Source organism: Balaenoptera borealis, assembly GCF_965194805.1.
Source record: "Balaenoptera borealis genome assembly, chromosome: 12".
Taxonomy (NCBI): Eukaryota; Metazoa; Chordata; class Mammalia; order Artiodactyla; family Balaenopteridae; genus Balaenoptera; species Balaenoptera borealis.
Genome location: NC_138869.1, coordinates 80,269,389 through 80,285,521, shown reverse-complemented (window position 1 = coordinate 80,285,521; position 16,133 = coordinate 80,269,389). Strand labels below are relative to the sequence as shown.

Here is a 16,133-nt window from a genome sequence, read left to right as displayed (position 1 = left end):
TTAACTACATTATCTTAAGTTCATGGACGTCACATGAATAAAATTTGGCCGTGGGTCCACAAACTTGCATGGGAAAAATATATCTTTACTTTTACTAACCTCTAACTGCAATTTAGGATTTCCTTTAATTAGGAACCTAGGTAACAAGCCACAGCAGTATTAGCAGTACCTATGACTTTGTCACCAATAGAAATCGCAGATATTTTGGTATCACATTACTATGTTGCAGACCCTCAAAAACCTAGTTTATTCCCATCACCACATGAAATGTGTGATAGTTATTAAAGCTGCCTCATTAAATCTTTTAATTGAATAAATTAAGAAAGAAGTAAATATATTACTAAATCACATCGTTTTAATATTTTGATAACTATATTTCAATATAATTATTTTCTCTTGTAATCCTATGTATTTTGTTCTATACATTTAAAAGCATTATTCTGAGAAGGAATCATAGTCTTCACCAGATGGCCAAAAGGGTCCATGCCCCAAAATCTTTTTTTTTTTATCCTACAGTCCTTTCATCCAGGGCCAGGGAGATACAAACTGTTTCAGTCTTTATATGTCTAGAAATATCTTTATTTTGTCCTCATCCATGAATGTTTTTTCAAGTGTGGAACCAGGTGAGGCCACCCTGGAAGAAAGTACAGGTGGAAAAGGATGGTGGGACCATGGACAAGGCTTGGGGCAGCCTAAATTTAGAGGGCAAGTAGACAAAGAAAGGGCACCAAGGGGATTGAGAGGTGGGAGGAACCCGTGGGGTAGGAGGAACATCAGAAGTCTGGATGCCACAGAAGCCTGAAAAAAATGGCATTTCAAGGAGGCAGGAGCAGCCAACTCTGTCACATGGTGCTGCAGGGTCAAGGAGGATGAGAACAGCAAATGGACCATTGACCATGGTGATGTGGAAACCATGGTGACTGTCATGAGAGTCACTAGTGCAGAACTAGGGAAGGAAGATGGATTTGACTGACTTGGGAGCCAAAGAAGAGGGTGAAGAAGTGGAGGCAAAGTCAATGTATTCAGCTCTTTGGTCAAGAGTTTCTGTAAAGGGGAGCAGAAAAATATTGCAGTCAATGAGGAAAGAGACAGATGTCAAAGGCTTTTCAAGAGAGATTCTAGAGCATGTTTGTGTGCTACTGGGACTGAGACAGTGCTGAAGATGAAAGAGGAAATGGCACCCAGAGCCGAGTGGAGGAAGAGGCAGGTCATCAGCAGGAGCAGAGCTGAGTCATCCTCTCAAACCAGAGGGCAGAAAGGGCAGTTCAGGTGCAAGAGTGTGGAAAGTTTGCACATAGGAAGATGAGCATTTGATTGATTCTGTTTTCTCAATGAAGTAGGAGGCAAGACTACAGCCAAGAGTGAGGAGAGAAGAGAAGATGTGAAATGGTGACTTTGAGGAGTGAGAAAACTAACATAAATAAGAGGATTGTCGGGCCATGTGATTGTAGCAATTCCACCAACAGTTAGCAGGATAATTTTAATAAATAAGCTGTTTGTCTGCTCTCAGGCACAGATAAGAACTGCTCTCTGAAATACTCCCCCCTTTCCACTATCCCCCACTTCTCTCTAACCCCATTGCCCTCTTTTGAAAAAACTTTTTATTGGAGTGTAGTTGATTTACAATGTTGTGTTAGTTTCAGGTGTACAGCGAAGTGAATCTGTTATACATATACATATACATATATCCACTCTTTTCCCATATACGCCACTACAGAGTTTTGAGCAGAATTCCTGTGCTCTGCAGTTGATCCTTATTAGTTATTTATTTTATATATTGTAGTGTGTATATTGTCAATCCCAACCTCTCAATTTATCCCTCCCCCCTTACCCAATTGCCTTCTTGTTATTAAAGCCTCTTTGATGACTTAAACTAATTCATACTTATATGCAACTCATTGGAAATGGACAATATGTCCACCTTTCAAAGGCATTTGAGTCAGAGCAGAGGTTGTTCCTTCACTTAAAGCAATTTGTCTCTAAAAGTGTAAGTTTAGGAATTAGAGGCAGGTGGACATAGGTTTTTCTATTGCTTCTCAAATCCTCCCACAGAGGTGACAGTCTACACTGCTGATGTTACCTGGCGCCATATTTTTCAGACCACTATGGTGCCCTTCACTACACTTTCAGTTCAGCTGTATCCTAACACAATAGAAAGAATCATTTAACATTCTTTCTTGAAAGAATATAGGCATTGGGATAATTTATTTAGAGCATCATTTCTGGCACTAATTAAATTGTGGACCAAGCATCATAAAGAAAAGACTACAGGTTTAACACAAGTTTAATACTGTCTCTCTCTACTCAGAAATCATCACTGTATCTTAGGCATTAGATATAGGGATCAACCCCTTACCTGTACCTGGGGAATTGTCTTAATTTAGAGGTAAGAAGAAAGGGTATCTGAGTATCCAGAGGGGGTTGGGGCAGGCGCCAAAGCACAATGTTAAGAGTCCTGCCTGGGAAGATAGGAGATAGCAATTCTAATTCTGGTTCTGACACTAATGGATGTTGTGACCTTGGTGAAGCCTCTCAACTCCCTCTAGCATGGTCGCTAGAATGAATGATCACCAGGTCCCCTTGACTCTCAAATCCTGTGATTCTGATTTTTCTCTTGGCATGTATGACTCTTCAGCTCATATTTGTCTGGTGGTTTTAGCATCATGGCTATTCACTCATTGACTTGATGAATTCTGAGGAAATCACCTCTCCAATCAAAGGCAAAAATGGGGGAACCTTTGTTTTGGTGGCAGAGGAAGTGTTGAGGCCCTGAAAACAGTAAAGAGCCAGGGAATCTGGATGGAAAGTGCCCTTATGGGGACGAGGGTCTGCCGGATGTTAGCAGATACCCTCACTGCTGCCTGAGGTATATGATACCTGCCGATGTGGAGCACCTGCACCCAGGACACACAGTGAAGGGGCAGAAGTTAGAAGAGGAGTGACCACCCATGTTCATGTACAAAGGAACTTGCACACTTGAGACCAGATGCAGCTTCCTTCAAAATAGCTTCCTTCCCAGACCAAGACAAGAAGGAATGCCCGTGTCCTCAAATACCTAGCTCTTCTCCATGTTGCTGAAAGTGAGGGTAGTGGGGATGGGAGCGGGAATAAAGGAGGAGGAGTCAGTGATACATGTGGTCCATCAATAACTCTGACATCCATGCGCATCAAGGCTGCAGCATGTGGCTGACTTATGGGCAACAGTATGCACTTCCTGCTACATGGATGGGATAGTGGGTCACCTGTAAGAGCCAAAGGTGGAATCTAAAGGCTAGAGATGATTGCCAGGCCATTGATGGTCAACCCTGCATAAGAAAAGGCCAACAAAGGCCAAGAAAGGGCTGTTGATGACACCTCTACAGATCTGTGTCCTGAATCTGTCTCCATTTTCCCATATGCTGTCTCTCCCTCTTCCAAGAAAAGGCAGGGAAGGTAGTCTTGGCAGTGGTCCAAAACAGGACTTCACTTGGAGGGTTCTTTGGATTTCTGACCTAAGCTAGGACCATCATGGGAGACATAAGAAGGTGGGTAGAATATGGCAGTCAACTGTGTCCAATTGGTCCAAAAGATGGAAAGCTCTGGGATCTACCACAGCAAAGTAATATAAGTATCTGAAAGATACTTACGCCAAGAAGGCATAATAAATCTGTCTATTGGTGGAATGGATCCAGTAACAGCAAGTGCAAATAAAACCTGAGAGGCCGCAGCTGAGTACAAATGTGACCAACTCCAATTAGCAGAGTCTCTGCCAAGATTTACACACAAAAGATAAGAATAAGACCATTTGTATACCATAAAACCGCCCAATTTTCTGTCGGTTTCTTCCTTGCATAAGGACAGGTCAGTGCCAGAGGGGAATTTTCCTGGCCTCGTTATAGAAATAACAAAGGAGAGCTGACCCTGAGTCACACTGGGTCAAAAGCGTTACCAACATCGGGTTGTGGATTAAAAAAAAACAAACAGGGCCTACCCTGCCAAGACGTGGAAGTATGAGTGTTTTACAAGTAGAATAATTATGGACTTTGGTGTATACTTCTGCTGTGTATATACTAGCATCATGGCATTCTTACCTTTGCTTGCATGTTACACTTTCAAATACGCTTCTTTAATGAACCAAATAGGCATCTCTCCCCTCAGGGAGCTTACACCCTAGTGGAGGGTTAGAAGGTGGAAACAGCCAATAAAATGAATAAGTACATTATAGTGTATTAGAGGTGATATGTGATATGGAAAAAATTCATCAGGGAAGGGGGTTGGGAGGACTGAAGTGTGACATATGGTGGTCAAGGAAGGCCTCACTAAGGATGCAATGTTTGGGCCAAGGTGGGAATGAGGTGAGGGAGTGAGACATGAGGATATCTGGGCTAAGAGCATCCAGGCAGAGAGAATGGCCAGTGCCAAGACTCTGGGATGGAACAAGCTGGCTCACAGGAAAGCCAGCATGGCTGGAGCAACATGGAAAGAAGGAGAGGAATTAAGGGAGGATATGGTGGGAGGAGCAAGGCTGCCAGTGGTGTAGACCTTACAGGCCACTGAAAAGACTTTCACCTTGACTGTGTGAGATGAGAGCACGGCTGAGCACAGGTGGACATTACATAGCTTATATCTTATGAAGACCATTTTAACTGCAGTCTTACACAGAGACCAGTTAGAGGTAATGATGATCATCCAGGCAAGAGGTAATGATGGTTTGATGAGAGTGATAGCAGTGGAAGGGGTAAGAAATACCCAACCACGTGTGTATTTTGAAGGTAGACAGGATTTGTTGACAAATTAAATATAAAGTGTGCAAGGGAGGACTCAAGGATGAGTCTTAGCGGTTTGGTCTGGCTAACCTGGAAGGATGGAGACGCCCTTTCCTGAGATGGGAGAGACTGTTGGAAAAGCTAGCTTGGGAGGGAGGATCAGGAGTTTCGTTTCGGACATGTTCAGTCTGAGAGCCTATTGAAGATCCAAGTGGATTTATCAAGTGAGAAGTTGGATATACTGGTCAGGAGTGCAGGAGTGAGGTCTGTGATTGAGGTAGATGTTTGGAAGTCATCAGCACAAAGATTTAAACCATAAGACTGGTGGAGATCACCTGGGGAATAAGTGTCAACAGAGAAGAGTTCCAAAGACTGAGCCATGGGACATGCCAATGTTAAGAGGAGAACTCAGCAATGGAATGAGATGAAGCAGTTTCCTTTTGTTTGCTTTTTAAAAAAAGTTTTATTGGAGTATAGTTGACTTACAATGTTGAGTTAACTTCAGGTGTACAGCAAAGTGATTCAGTTGTACATATACATATATTCATTCTTTTTCAGATTCTTTTCCCATGTAAGTTATTACAGAATATTGAGTAGAGTTCCCTGTGCTATGCAGTAGGTCCTTGTTGGTTATCTATCTTATATATAGTAGTGTGCATATGTTAATGCCAAGCTCCTAATTTATCCCTCCCTCCCCACATTTCCCCTTTGGTAACCATAAGTTTGTTTTTGAAATCTATGAATCTGTTTCTGTTTTGTAAATAAGTTCATTTGTATCATTTTTAAAATTAGATTCCACATATGAGTGATATCATATAATATTTGTCTTTCTTTGTCTGACTTACTTCACTTGGTATGATAACCTCTAGGTCCATCCATGTTGCTGCAAATTACATCATTTCATTCTTTTTTTATGGCTGAGTAATATTCCATTGTATATATGTACCACATCTTCTTTATTCCTTCCTCTGTCACTGGACATTTAGGTTGCTTCCATGGCTTGGCTATTGCAAATAGTGCTGCAGTGAGCATTGGGGTACATGTATCTTCTCAAATTATGGTTGTCTTCAGATACACGCCCAAGAGTTGGATTGCTGGACCATATGGTAGTCCTTTTGTTTGCTTTTATAGATCACCTAGGACATGCCAGCACCGAGTGAGGAGCTGGGCATACGATAAATAAGACAGGGCCCGGCCCTCAAGGCGCTTACAATCAATGCATTAAGCATTAAAATGATCATTTGAGTGCAGTCTGGTACCTGCAGAAAGACACATACCTGATAGTTTGGGGTCAGGGAGAAGAAACACATGGCCCAGCCGGGGAGAGCTAGGAGGGTCCTTGGAAGAAATAACATCTGCAATTTAACTGGACATTAAAAGTTAGCCAGATGAAGAAAGGAGAAGGGCAGAGGCGTGACACAGCCTGGAGCATGCTGGGAAAGACACATTTATTTGGTGCTGACATTTCTGCCTGAGCAAATAGCTCTGTCTCCAATGAGGTTATCCCCTCAAGTCCTAAGAGACGCCTCATACTAACGCAAACATAGATTAACACGACTAGTGAATTACTCAGGCTTCACCGTCACAGTCTGGTTGAAGTCTGGGTTCAATTTGCCACCAATTACAACATCTTAGAACTCAGGAGAAGGGCTCAGTGCCAGCCAACGGCAGGGCAGCTGTAGCTGCGACAGGGCAAAGTCTTCCCATCAGCAGTGAATTCTGGGTTGCAGCCGAGACCATATGGTGGTCCCGTTTTCTATTTGTCTTTGTTTTCGTTGTAAAGTGAGTGCCACGAGCACAGAGTGTTCCTAGCAGCAAACAGGACGATGGATGAGAGCGGAATTGCTCTTCAGTGAGGCAAAGGGACAGCCACCTTGACAGCGCCCTGCCCCATGTCAGAGTTGAGGGCGTCCCACAAACCAACGCAAACAGGGAAAAGACAGCGCTTTCAAAGAAGCGTTAACCCAGGAGCTGACTGACAACAGGGTGTTTTTTAAGAAAAGATGCATCCGAGTCAAGGTCTCCCACGTCGTCACTCTTTTTTGAAGTATCAAGGTCTGCAAGCTTTCCTCTCCTGGAGTGGGTGAACTCTGTCACCAGGCATTCAGTTCTCTCTTACAATTACTTTCCAAAGCCGTCAGCCCGCAAAGTTCTTTTAGTGTCCTTTACCCCCATGATAATGTACAGGTTCCTCCTACGTTTTCTTCATTCCTTCCAACACAGCTGGTGTCATTCATCTACATCTATACTAATCCACTCAAGATACCCCCAAAGGAACCACATCTCATGACAAACACAGGAAGGTATATTTTAGAGGCATCTTCAAAGTGCCAGTCTGTGCGGAACCAGAGGCAAAGCCAGCAGAAAACAAAGGCAAAGACGGTACCAAATCCCTACATGATATTACAACAAAAACCTCTTTTCTGCAGAAATAACAATAGCTAACACACATGCTCACTAAGTGCCAGGCACTGTTATAAGCCTTTATACATGTATGGAACTCAGTTAATCTTCCCAACAACCCTGAGGTAGGTCTTATTATTACTCTGATTTTACAGATGAGAAAACTGAGGCACAGAAAGATGAAATAACCTGTTAAGTTTCTGAGGAGCTACTAGTGGGCAGATCTGGTGTCCACACGCTTAACCCCAGGCTACTTTGCGTTTTCAAGACTCAGGTGTTTTCTACTACTTAAATTTAATATTATAAGTTTTTAGTGTAAAAAAGAATCTGGAATGTCTTTGTCCATTTCGTATAGAAAAAGTCAATACCACAAATATTTAGCATAAGAAAGTTGGAATACATTTGACCCTTGAACAACGTGGGGGTTAAGGGCACCCACCCCCGCGCACTCGAAAATCTGTGTATAACTTTACAATCAGCGTTCCGTATCCTGGTTCCACCTACAAGGAGTCAACCAGCTAACTGTGGATCGTGTCATACAGTCATGTGTAGTTAGTGAAAAAAATCGGCATGTAAGTAGACCCACGCACTTCAAACACACATTGTTCAAGGATCAACTGTATTCTAAAATATGATTTAAGCTATTTGGCTCTGTGTGTATGTGTCTTAATATTCTTCTTATTTATTTATTTAGTTATTGGTCAAGGGTAGTATTTTATTTATTTATTTTTTATAGAATTACTCTTTAAATTGAAGTATAGTTGATTACTATGTTTTTTAAAAATGTATTTAAATTTATTTTGAAATAGAAATTCACAGTTCTTGTTTGTGGGTAAGATTAGGCCATGTTTTCTTATCTATAGGGATGTTATTTGGCTCCTTATTCTTTTTTTAAAAATTTTTATTGGAGTATAGTTGCTTTACAATGTTGTGTTAGTTTCTGCTGTACAGCAAAGTGAATCAACTATATGTATACATATATCCCCCCTTTTTTGGATTTCCTTCCCATTTAGGTCACCACAGAGCACTGAGGAGAGTTCCCTGTGCAATACAGTAGGTTCTCATTAGTTATCTATTTTATATATAGTAGTGTGTATATGTCAATCCCTATTCCCAATTCATCCCACCCTTCCTTCCCCCCTTGGCAACCGTAAGTTTGTTTTCTACATCTGTGACTCTATTTCTGCTTTGCAAATAAGTTCATCTGTATCATTTTTCTAGATTCCACATGTAAGCAATATTATATGATATTTGTTTTTCTCTTTCTGACTTACTTCACTCTGTATGACAGTGAGTATTTTCTATAGAATCAAAAGATTTATTTTTCATAGTGATTCACACTTTACTATAGGTAATGCCATTAGAACTGGATTAAATAATAAGGCCCTTTACTGTGCCACTGACAGTAAATCCAGAGGTAAAGTACATCCACAAACGTGCCACATGTCCAAGCACACCCAGGGCTCAGCAAGGAGAATGACATCACTGTGCTTTAAACCTATCACAATGCACCCCCTGAGCACAGCCAGGCCCAGGCTGGCAGTAGGGAGGAAGTGGAGGGTAAGCTGTCAGGGGGCAACCAACAACGTCTTCCACAATGGCATGGAGTGGGCTGGAGGATACAACTGAGAATCAGTACCGAGAAGTAGAATAATAATATTTTGAAGTTTCATCTTCTTTTTGCCAAAATACTTCACCGTTGTCCCCAGCCTGAGTGCGACTGCTGGTTGCTGACTTGCTTTCGGGCTGATAGCTCTGGCTGGAAAGGAAGGCTGGCAAGGAGGGAGGGAGACGGTGTGGGACAGGGAAGGCCCGTGAGCTTGGAGGATTCGAGCCCAGGTCTCCAGTTCTGGAGCTCTTCCTCTATGCCAGTCTTTTACCAGAGCCTATATAATATACGGCCTCAGCGGTATTATTATTCCACTTTCACACATAATAAAACTGAGTCTCAGTGAGGTCTCATAACGTGTCCAAGGCCACAGAAATAGGAATCAGTGGCCCTATGGTTTGAATCCCTACAGTCTGACTCTGGGGTCCTGGCACTGACACACAGTCCTGACACTAGGAGGGTTTCTTTCAATGCGGTCTGGAGACGGCCTGCGTCAGACTTAATGGAGCACTTACAATGCAGATTCCTGGGCTCTAGGACAGCCATTCATCAGACTTGCTGTGGGCAGCGTTTTAGAGTAGGAAATTGAAGATCATTCCTCACACTGAAGTTTAAGAACAATTAAATGACCACCTATTACTTCCCATCTGTGTTCTGACCTTGGGCAAGTCACTGTTTCTCTTTGGACCTCAGTTTCCTCCCTTGTAAAAAGAGGATGAGTAAGGTCACTTTCGGCTCAAAAACTCTGATTCTGATTCTAATTCATTTTTAAAAAAATTTTTATTGGAGTATAGTTGCTTTGCAATGTTGTGTTAGTTTCTGCTGTACAGCAAAGTGAATCAGCTATACGTATACGTATATCCCCTCTTTTTTGGATTTCCTTCCCATTTAGGTCACCACAGAGCACTGAGTAGAGTTCCCTGTGCTATGCAGTAGGTTCTCACTGGCTATCTATTTTATACATAGTGATTCTAATTCATTTTAAACCCAACCACCTGACTGAAGCCTGCCAACCTGCCTTTTTCCAGGTATCTCCTTATCTTTAAACGTTAGTGTTATTGAGATGATATTTTAAGTGTTACAGAATTTGTAGTTAGATGCACAGATATTCATAGAGTTTCCCTGGAAGTCTGGATGCCCCTGAATGTGACATATTTGAAGTGCAACCCTCCCTTAAGCCCAGGGTTAGGACTGAACAACCTCACTAAGTCTTCTCATATTCAAGATTTTTTTAATCTCTGATTTCTTAGTGCCACTAGAAATGAAACTCACTGATAATTTTAATTTCCCTTCTGAAAACACAATCTCATTTAGTGGACATCTTTCAAAGGTTTAAACCAGGCATCCTACACCGGCCATGAGCTCGAACACATTTGGGGTTCTCTCTGGTTTCATTTTCTGAACTTTTTCTTGGAGAAAGGGAAGCAAAAACTAGGGCATTGGCCAAACAAGTCCGGCCACTCAGTGAATAGGTTTCCAGATAAGAATGACTTGAAGGACTTCCCATGGGCGTGAGGGAAATCGCATACGCCATCCAGAGAAGAGGACCAGGAAATCACTTCTTGTTTTCAAACAGCGGCTAGCCATCGGGGATGGCCCTGTGAGGCTCAGAGGACCACGGCAGGAAGGCACTGGTCAGCAGCGAGACTAAGCTCGGCTTGGAGCTGCCGGACCTGCCTGAGCCCTCCCGATGAGTCCTGCTTGACTCTCCCTTCACCGATCATGAGGCTGTGGGGTGAATGGCCTCGTAGTGGAGACCTGGAAGTTTGTTAGACGTCTGATCAGAGCAGGAGCCGGCCTGGGACAACGGTGCTGGGCAGGTAACAGGCATTTCTCCTAATGGGGGTCTGTCTCCCTTTGTAGCAAGACCTCAGGGGCAGCTAGGTCACTCTGACACTCCTTTAAGGCATCTTTTAGTTACGACCCTCTGCCTGATTTTCTTTTCTGTAGCTGTGACATGTATGTTGGGAGCACAAAGGATGTCTGGTCAAGGGCATTTTGCATGCAGGCTGTTGGTTACGTTGGTGAGACTGCGTTTAGGGAGACTGAGTGTCAGGCAGTGAGCTGGGATGCTTTTAGGATTTCCTCTAAAATAAAAAAAGCTTTCCTTTTCTTTTTCTTTCTTTTTAATGAGTTATCCCATCCCTGAGCCGGAAAATACCGTAAAGACCAGAGCATTTTTGAACTGCTATGTGAGTGTTTCCATGCCAGGCAGCAGGGGAGGCCACCCCGAGTGTAGCAGGAGGGCCATGGGTATCCTCAGGTCCCAGGCAGTCCTGGGAATGTGAAATGTGAGATGCTGCCCCACCCACACTGAGGGGAAAGGGGTTTGCAAGTCAGCGCTGGGAAGGATGTCAAGAAAAGTGCTGGGATCAAGAGCAGGCAGGCTTGTCTCGAGTGTTCTAGAAGGAAGGAAATGCCGTATGATGTGTGGTTTGCTTAAACCATTTTTTTTTTTAACATCTTTATTGGAGTATAATTGCTTTGCAACGTGTTAGTTTCTGCCGTACAACAAAGTGAATCAGCTATACGTGCACGTATATCCCCATATCCCCTCCCTCTTGCGTCTCCTTCCCACCCTCCCTATCCCACCCCTCTAGGTGGACACAGAGCACGGAGCTGTTCTCCCTGTGCTATGAGGCTGCTTCCCACTAGCTATTTTACACTCATGCCACTCTCTCACTTCGTCCCAGCTTACCCTTCCCCCTCCCCGTGTCCTCAAGTTCATTCTCTATGTTTGCGTCTTTATTCTTGTCCTGCCCCTAGGTTCTTCAGAACCTTTTTTTTTTCTAGATTCCATATATATGTGTTAGCATATGGTATTTGTTTTTCTCTTTCTGACTTACTTCACTCTGTATGACAGACTCTGGGTCCATCCACCTCACTACAAATAACTCAATTTCGTTTCTTTTTATGGCTGAGTAATATTCTGTTGTATATATGTGCCACATCTTCTTTATCCATTCATCTGTCCATGGACATTTAGGTTGCTTCCGTATCCTGGCTATTGTAAATAGAGCTGCAATGAACACTGTGGTACATGACTCTTTTTGAATTATGGTTTTCTCAGGGTATATGCCCAGTAGTGGGATTGCTGGGTCATATGGTAGTTCTATTTTTAGTTTTTTAAGGAACCTCCATACTGTTCTCCATAGTGGCTGTATCAAATTACATTCCCACCAGCAGTGCAAGAGAGTTCCCTTTTCTCCACACCCTCTCCAGCATTTATTGTTTGTAGATTTTTTGAGGATGGCCATTCTGACCAGTGTGAGGTGATACCTCACTGTAGTTTTGATTTGCATTTCTCTAATGATGAGTGATGTTGGGCGTCCTTTCATGTGTTTGCTGGCAATCTGTGTATCTTCTGTGGAGGAATGTCTACGTAGGTCTTCTTCCCATGTTTGGGTTTAAACCATGTTTTCTTGTACTTTGTAGAAAGCCAGGCCACACCACTTCACTGCAGCCCAGTTTTTGCCTTCATAAAGGGCTAATGTTTGGGGCCTTTCATTTTTGAATTACACAAGTAATGCATGACTATATTCGTACTGTAATAGACTATGTCTAACAATTTTTCAAGCCCTGCACACCCGATATGCATTAGTTTTTTCCCCTCCCCAAAGTTATCCCATCAGTTGTTTGCTGTGTGTATTACCAGTTAAATGACTTATTTTTCTGTCTTCCCAGCTCTTAGGACAAGTCAGGGCACGTAGGAGTACAAGAAATTCTCATTGTCAGATCCATGTATTGGTCTTTAACAATACCTTCCTCTCACTGGAAAGAAAAAATAATACATGGGGAATGTGAACAGCTCTTTTAATATTTAGAAAAGTTTGAAAGAGTTTTATTCATTTTCAGCATTATTATTTTTGTGTTGGTTTTGGCTTTGGCAACTAATAGTATTCATAACAATTTCCCAGGGATTAGAGTCTAGATTTTTCAACTAGTAGTTTGGGCTTCTCTCCTGAAGGCCATCAAAGGCATTCTGTTCTGGAAAATAAAAGAAAAGAAAATTAATCGGATAGATAGATGGATGGATGGATGGATAGATAGATAGATAGGTAGATGATAGTTAGCCAGCTAGATTAAGTGGTTGGCTCTGGAAAAATGGGGAGAGGGTGGGAGAGATTCCCTTTTTATTTAATGGATAATAGTTGGGTTTAACAGATGGGTTCATTTTCTATTTCTTTTGGCTTTCTGTAAAAAGGTGGCCTTTTATTTTTTTCCTTCCATACATTATTATGAGACAAGTGAATAAGAAAAAAACACTGTGAACAAGTCGGTATGGGTCATGGAGAGAGGATTTGGAATGAAGTTGAGTGAGCAATGTCAAGTCCAAGAATAATCACAAAATACTTTCAGTTGCTATTTGGCATTTTCTTGCCCTTCCCAAGGTTTCTCTACCCCAAACTAGAGGGCCAGTTGGCTCTGCTGATTTTGGACATTCTCTGGTGCTTTCTTGACCATCCTGTTAAATTCGCCTGCCTTGACTCTTTCTCGGGGTAATTCAATTAATCATTTCACCCTGCTGCACAGTGCTAGCCCCTGATAGAGACCTCCTCATCCTTCACCATGTCGTAAATAAAGCAGGTAGCTTGTTCCCATTTTATGGAATACAAAAATGAGAGGCTCAGAGGTTTCGTTGTTTGCTCAGCATCTCTCAATTAATCTTCTGGGGGCACTGAAATAGGAAGAAGCCCAGATCTCTGCCTTTCCAACATAAGGATAAAAGTCATGTGGAATAGAGAATGAATGTGATTGGCTAGACTCTATCAACTTGGTAGCAGCATGGATTCCCAGTTGTGCTGGAAGTCTGTAGACAGATTAAGCTATTGCCTGGTCCAGATTTTAGCAGATTCTAATGCCTGCTGTCCATTGGTATCACCCCCAGAAACTTAACAAGAAGAAAACAATGCCCAGACACTTCCTTGGAACAACTGAGTCAGAATCTCCGGGGAAAGGGCTCGGGCATGGTTTTTTGTTTGGTTCGTTTGTTTTTAAACCTCCAAAGTGATTCTGTTACGCAGTGAGGGTTGAGAACCACTGAGTCCAAACTGTAAGAGATAAAGTCTAAATTGAGAAGCAGAAGTGATACCGCTTCATGGAGCCGAGAAGTTGGGGCCAGAAGTGCCAGCAGCTGTGAACATCATGTATTAGGATTCTGGCAGCTCCTATTTATGAGAGGAACAACCCCCTCTCATGTCTGCAGGTGAGAATGAAGAGGCATCTCCACTCCCCAGACAATGGCACTGCCTTTCAAGTTTAAATCAGAGCAACCCCACTGGCTTCCCTGCAGATTCACTGGCTCCCTGTTACTTGCAGAGTTTACAAAATCAGATGAAATGTTTTAGGTAAACAGGACGTGCTCTTCTACCGCCAAATGACTACGGGGGTGAGGGTCATCTATTCTACTCAATGTCATTTTAACATGTGTCTCAGTTCCCAGAAAAAGAAATACTAATTATCCTTTGCATGATCCGCCACTTTCTGGATGGATAGACAATAATTCAGAGTTGTTTGTTTTTTTTTTTTAATAGATTTTATTTATTTACTTATTTATTTTTGGCTGCGTTGGGTCTTCGTTGTTGCGCGCGGGCTTTTCTGTAGTTGCAGCGAGCGGGGGCTACTCTTCGTTGTGGTTCGCAGGCTTCTCATTGCAGTGGCTTCTTTTGTTTCAGAGCACGGGCTCTAGATGCACGGTCTTCAGTAGTTGTGGCACGCAGGCTCAGTAGTTGTGGCTCAGGGGCTTAGTTGCTCCGCGGCATGTGGGATCTTCCTGGACCAGGGATCAAACCTGTGTTCCCTGCATTGGCAGGCAGATTCTTAACCACTGCACCACCAGGGAATCCCCAGAGCTGTATTTTAATCAGAAGATGTGTCCCTAGAAACTTCCTCGCTGACATTTCTCAGTATAATCCAAATTAGTATCACTCATCACTGTAATTTTTGTCTCCTTTATAAGGAGCACTGGGTGGGGGGGGGCCCTCTCAGCCTCAGTTTCCCCAGGTCCTGAGAGTCTCAACACAGAGTAGGTGCTGCAGGAAGGCTTGTTGGGTTAAATATCTGTGTTGACTGCGGAGGCGCTATGAATTCACACGTTATTTACCAGCTCAGCATTTCAACTCACATTGTCTGATTCTAGTGATGATGGTTAAAATAACTGGAGTCTTGCCTATTTCCTAAAAGATAATCACAAAGGTGAAACCTTTAAAGTCACAGCTTAGTGGAAGCATTTACGTTGATAGGTGTGCAAAGAGCTGTGGAATTACAAAGACAGAGAATCCTTTCCTTTAATCAGCTTATACTCGGAATGGGAGGCAAGGCACAGGCCTTGGGAATTTTAATAATAACAGGTAATATTTACTGAGTATTTATTATGTGCCAGGCACTGTGTTCAGTGCTTTACAAAGACTGTTAAGTCATATAGTTATTCCAATAATCCAATACCTCAGGTACTATTATAATACCTACTTTATAGACAAAAGGACACACAATTTTAAATAAGTTGCCCGAGGCACACAAAGCTGGCAAGTAGTGAAGTTGGGATTCCAGCTCAGGCAGTCTGACTTTCCAGTCCAGAGGCCTAATTACTATGCTGTGCTCCAAAAACCACAATAGTGCTGCAAAAAAATCCAAATGCTAGGGCCAGCAGAGTAGCGGAGGAGAGAAATGCAGTGTGTTCCAAAGAATGATGTATCTCTCTCGAAAAGACAAGAAAAGAGGCATGTGCTATAAAGGGTAAGAGCTCAGATTCGGCAACAGACTTGGCTACATACTGTGTGACTTGGGGTGTGTGATTTAATTTACCGAAGTCTCAGTTTCTCCATCAGTAAAATGGTGATATTGCTACTTCAAACAATATAGGATTTAAGGATTAAATGAGCCTAGTACATACAGAGTGCTTAGTCTAATGCCAGCATATAGCGAGGGCTTGATAAATGATAGCAATTGTTGTTACTAAGGGAATAAGCAAGACCTGAAATAATGAGTAAATCTCAGAAGGGAGGAATGGGTCATTTCAGCTGCCAAGAATAGTGTGAGAAGAAGCTAAGAGGTAGCAATCCATTCAACGAATATTTGTTGTTCATATTTAGGACACATTTTGCAAAAAAAGGTACAATAAAAGCTTGTGAGTAGGTCAGCCTGTTCTGTATCCAAGTGTCATGGAAGAAAAATGTAGCAGGGCTGGGGTTTTCCTTAGGTGGCGGTGACCATGCTTGCCAGGTGAATCAGCCCAAATATTCTCTGGGCATTTGAGAATGTTCAGAGTACTTGAATGTGGTACAGTAGCAATCTATGAAAAATAGTGTTCTAGGCAAATGAATCAGCTGATGGTACTGGATATTGGACAGGGAGGAAAGGAGGGAGGGTTCAGGAGA

General features: G+C 42.6%; 1 protein-coding gene across 4 annotated transcripts in view; it reads left to right on the top strand.

Annotated features, from left to right (window-relative positions):
* ADGRF5 (adhesion G protein-coupled receptor F5) overlaps positions 1-16,133 on the top strand; it is a 109,266-nt gene that overhangs the window by 25,517 nt on the left and 67,616 nt on the right. Inside the window, exon 2 of one of the 4 annotated variants that reach the window (XM_082347559.1) lies at positions 8,162-8,201. The exons of 2 other annotated variants lie outside the window; for them this stretch is intronic. The gene's annotated coding sequence lies outside the window, so the exon portion shown is untranslated. Of the gene's footprint in view, positions 1-8,161; positions 8,202-9,866; positions 10,578-16,133 lie in introns of those variants that run through there. One more of the 4 variants, XM_082347557.1, reaches the window with a different exon arrangement.